This window comes from Sphaeramia orbicularis, chromosome 1 (genome assembly GCF_902148855.1).
Source record: "Sphaeramia orbicularis chromosome 1, fSphaOr1.1, whole genome shotgun sequence".
NCBI classification, from domain to species: Eukaryota; Metazoa; Chordata; class Actinopteri; order Kurtiformes; family Apogonidae; genus Sphaeramia; species Sphaeramia orbicularis.
This window is the reverse complement of record NC_043957.1, coordinates 47,050,566-47,056,095: the sequence shown is the minus strand read 5'-3', so window position 1 is coordinate 47,056,095 and position 5,530 is coordinate 47,050,566.

The window sequence follows — 5,530 nt, the reverse complement described above, 5'->3', positions numbered from 1 at the left end:
AGGTCAAACATTATTTCGTCCTCCTTCAGGGTTGTTGTTTTAGCTCAGTGTTTCTCAAACTGTGGGGGTGTGAAGGCTTGCCGGGGGTGGGGGGTGGGGATCACTCCTGGGTGTCTTTTTTTTTTTTTTTTTTCAGGTTTTCTTCAGGTAGACAAAGGGTTTAGATTTGGAGAATGGACAAGGATTTTACTGGAAAACAAAAATGTGCAATGTTTCTGTTTTTGCACAGTTTGTACAGTTTGCACTTCAATGTTCTAAGATGTGCAGTGGAAACGGGCTCATTACAGCCATTGATGTTGTTAAAATGTTTATCTTTACTGCCAAAATTTGTTGTTCTAAAAAAGTAACTTTATTGTCATAGTTGTAACATAATTGTGCATTTCCTATTTGGAAAAATATTGTCTCAGGAAGGTCAGTGTAAGCCCTGCGATGAACTGGCGACTTGTCCAGGGTGTACCCCACCTTCGCCGCTATGTAGCTGGGATAGGCTCCAAGCGACCCCCGTGACCCTAGTGAGGATAAAGTGGGTTCAGAAAATGAATGAATAAATGAATGAATGAAGGTCAGTGTATCTTTTGGTAATTGGATTTTCTTTTCAGACACAAAAGTAAAACTAGTGGTTAATTGATTTCGTTTTAAAAAAGAGGAATTAAAATTGAATTTCAAGGTGTTTTTCTTTTTCAGTGTCGCAACAAATAAACCAAATTTTAAAAATGGATTGATTTTCATTTTCTCTTTCTAATAACAAAAACAAAAGTTACTACCTGACAGAAATGGAAAAACGGACCAAAAATGGCTGTTTTTTTTTGTCATTTTCTGAGACCTGATGTTGTCATTTTCAAGGAAAGAGCGCTAATGCCTCAGTCACAAAGATTCTTACGAACAATGGGTTTGTACGAATCTTCCAGTTCGTACAAAATCTGGAGTTCGAAGACATTCATGGAGGGAGTTTGTCTACAATGTCCAGATTTCATACAAACCCATCCCTCCTAAGAATCTTTGTGACCGAAGCATGAGCGCTCTCTCCTTAAAAATTATAACATCCAGTCTCAGGAAATGAAAAAAAAAGGTGTTTTTGGTCCGTTTTTCCATTTCGATCAGATAGTAACTTTGTTTTTTGTTATTTGAAAGAGAAAACGAAAATCAATCTGTTTTTTAAATTTGGTTTATCTGTTTTGACACTGAAAAAGAAAAATGCTTGAAATTCAATTTTAATTCTTGTATTTTAAAACAAAAATCAATTAATCACTAGTTTTTCTTTCATTTCAGAAAAGAAAATCCAATTATCAAAAGAAACACTGACCCAGGAAGCTGTCTTGTTGAGTTTATTTGTATTGTTCGAGCAAAAATCTAAGTTATTTCTAATTTGAACAAAACATTGTTTAACCCTTTCATGCATGAATTATGAGAACTTTAATCAAGATTTTTTTTCCTGGTTGTTTTTATTCCTATTTAGGCATGAAAAAAAAAATCTATTGAATTTTTTTTATGAATCTATTTTCATGGAGTTACAAAAATGTCCACTCAGCTGGACACCATGCGTTAAATTTTTGAAGCAAAGACACATATATTTAAAACCCATCATCATAAAGTGATATATTGTGTGAAAACTATGAAATAAAATTTTTTTAATGCAGCTAATCTGATGTTTTCTCACATTTTATCATACTCTAATGCTAGTTTTTACTCATTTCATGAAGATAATACATTAAAAAAAACCAAATAACTTTTTTGCTTGAAAAAATTAGCTGCTGATTTACACTCAAGCATGTTAGTGCAGACCAGGTTTATCAAGAACAGCAAAGTTAAAGTAATGGTCTGAATATCAGTGTAGATGATGTATGAGCGTCCACTGTGTTGGTTGATATCCTTGTGAGACCCAGTAAAGTGAAAATCTTTAGCTTTTTTACATTAAACAGTCATCTTGATAGGAAACTGCAAAATGCAAGTTTTTTCAGATACATTTTAAAAATTATTTTCATTTATTTATTTTGTAATGGAATGTTCTTTGCAATGAACAGCATTTTTTTAAATTAAAACTGTCAAACTTTAGTCCCCTACAGAGGACAAAAATGCATTGCTGGGTCTCAGGAGGACATGGAATTAAAACAACCCATGAATATAGAAGAGAACAGCTGAAGAATAACTGTCCACTATAGTGACCACTATGCATGAAAGGGTTAAGGAAAAGCAAAAAGTATTGTTACAATATTGATGTTTCTTTCAATAAAAGTTCTAATGGACTCTATGCACAGCCCCACTACTTCCTGAACTTCAGGTGGCTCCTTTATTTCCTGTCTTTCATTATTGGACACACTGATTAATCCAGGTGGGTCTACTACTTATTGGGACAACTGATTAATTATGCACACCTGCATTAATCAGTGTATCCAATAATGAAAGACAGGAAATAAAGGACCCACCTGAAGTTCAGGAAGTAGTGGGGCGGTGCATAGAGTCCATTGCACCACTGTTTCAGTATTGTTGGGGTTGAGGGGGGGCCTGGGGATTTTTCATCCTCCAAAGGTGGTCCGATAGAAAAAGACTGAGAACGACTGTTTTAGCTAGTTATAATGACCATACATACGTACGCTCACTGTCAATGAAAACTTTGAGACCATATTTTTCAACATAATTTTTATTTTGAAACCCTAAACTGGAATTTTTTCATATGAATCATTTGTTTAAGATATTGGCATACAGAAACAAAAATCTAAAGTTTCAAGAATAATTTCAAAACAAAAAACTTAGCAAAAGAAAGTGGCACTTGCCAAACACAAAGTCACAACAGTCAATACCGGATGTAGCGGTCCTGGTCGGGAGTTGTCACCCTCTCTCGCCCTGGACGTGGTCTACCGTCACCAGAGCCTGTGGTGTTGTGTCGTTCAACCAGGTTTGTGATTGTGGGTTGGGAACAGCCCATACATACGCCTGGCTATATCACTGGAGCTCAAACCGGCCTCCACCATACCCAGTGCCCGGAGACGTTGTTCACGTGATAGACGTGGCATGATGCCGTTCACTGGACTAACTATGGTGGTCTTTTTTGGGCCTTTATATAGGCCTTCAAAAGCAATCCTCAAATTGTGCAGATACCCACTGAGTATTGCTCAATGTGTATTTGGTCCACTTTTGCAAAGAGACCAACCCATATGCAATGAACCGTGACAACATGACAACTCATTATCTCAACTACCCGAGCACTAAGTCATCAGTAAATCCACAATAAATAATTACAACCCCCCTACAAGTATTATTGACTATTGGCTGTCAGTATACAGTACAGGCCAAAAGTTTGGACACACCTTCTCATTCTTTGCATTTTCTTTATTTTCATGACTATTTACATTGTAGATTCTCACTGAAGGCATCAAAACTATGAATGAACACATGTGGAATTATGTACTTAACAAAAAAGTGTGAAATAACTGAAAACATCTCTTATATTCTAGTTTCTTCAAAGTAGCCACCCTTAGCTCTGATGACTGTTTTGCACACTCTTGCCATTCTCCTGATGAGCATCAAGAGGTAGTCACCTGAAATGGTTTCCTAACAGTCTTGAAGAAGTTCCCAGAGATGCTTAGCACTTGTTGGCCCTTTTGCCTTCACTCTGCGGTCCAGCTCACCCCAAACCATCTCGATTGGGTTCAGGTCCGGTGACTGTGGAGGCCAGGTCATCTGGCGCAGCACTCCATCACTCTCCTTCTTGGTCAAATATCCCTCACACAGCCTGGAGGTGTGTTTGGGGTCATTGTCCTGTTGAAACATAAATGATGGTCCAACTAAACGCAAACCGGATGGAATGGCATGTCACTTCAGGATGCTGTGGTAGCCATGCTGATTCAGGTTGCCTTCAATCTTGAATAAATCCCCAACAGCGTCACCAGCAAAGCACCCCCACACCATCACACCTCCCCCTCCATGCTTCACGGTGGGAACCAGGCATGTAGCATCCATCCGTTCACCTTTTCTGCGTCGCACAAGACACGGCGGTTGGATCCAAAGATCTCAAATTTGGACTCATCAGACCAAAGCACAGATTTCCACTGGTCTAATGTCCATTCCTTGGGTTTCTTGGCCCAAATAAATCTCTTGTGTTTGTTGCCTCTCCTGAGCAGTGGTTTCCTAGCAGCTATTTGACCATGAAGGCCTGATTCACGCAGTCTCCTCTTAACAGTTGTTGTAGAGATGTGTCTGCTGCTAGAGCTCTGTGTGGTATTCATCTGGTCTCTGATCTGAGCTGCTGTTAATTTGCGATTTCTGAGGCTGGTGACTCAGATGAACTTATCTTCAGCATCAGAGGTGACTCTTGGTCTTCCTTTCCTGAGGCGGTCCTCATGTGAGCCAGTTTCGTTGGAGCGCTTGATGGTTTTTGCGACTGCACTTGGGGACACATTCAAAGTTTTTGAAATTTTCTAGACTGACTGACCTTCATTTCTTAAAGTAATGATGGCCACTCGTTTGTCTTTACTTAGCTGATTGGTTCTCGCCATAATATGCATTCTAACAGTTGTCCAATAGGGCTGTCAGCTGTGCATCAACCTGACTTCTCCACAACACAACTGATGGTCCCAACCCCATCAATAAGGCAAGAAATTCCACTAAGTAACCCTGACAAGGCACAGCTATGAAGTGAAAACCATTTCAGGTGACTACCTCTTGATGCTCATCAAGAGAATGCCAAGGGTGTGCAAGGCAGTCATCAGAGCTAAGGGTGGCTACTTTGAAGAAACTAGAATATAAGAGATGTTTTCAGTTATTTCACACTTTTTTGTTAAGTACATAATTCCACATGTGTTCATTCATAGTTTTGATGCCTTCAGTGAGAATCTACAATGTAAATAGTCATGAAAATAAAGAAAATGCGAAGAATGAGAAGGTGTGTCCAAACTTTTGGCCTGTACTGTATATTTCTCAGTCTCTAGACATAACACTGGGTTACAAAAAAATGTTTTTTGCAAGTTGTCTAGGTTTTTTTCAACTGAATTAGGACCATTTTGCACCACTAAATCCAAAAATGACATCTGTTTTTCTCAATCAGGTCAGGTTTTTTTTGCTAATTTGATTTTGAAAAATTTGATCTTCTCACAAAATTGATTACATTTTTGTGACTTTATCAGTTGATTTTTTATATAGTTTTCACCCAAAATAGGTTTTAAGAGAAAAAAAAATCATTTTCTAACAGGATGTATTTATTAAGTGTTACAAACTTTAATTCCTGTAAATTGAATAATAGATATTGATAAAGGTAAGTACATGTAAATTGAACATTAAATCACTGTGCAAAATTCAGGGCATGAACTTTCGTTTCTTCGAACCCCTCGAATGCTCAGCAGCAGGGATGTCTCTCTTCAGAGTCCAGCAGTAATCAGCCATCATGACTGCATCCCAGCGTCCTTGATACCTGGCCTTGCATACCATGCGTGGCGCCCAAACTTTATCTTGGTCACCAAGTTTAATACCAAAATAAGATTGGTAAGCACACTTATTGAAACTTGTGACTTGATTCCTGTTAGGTACAATAGTGTAT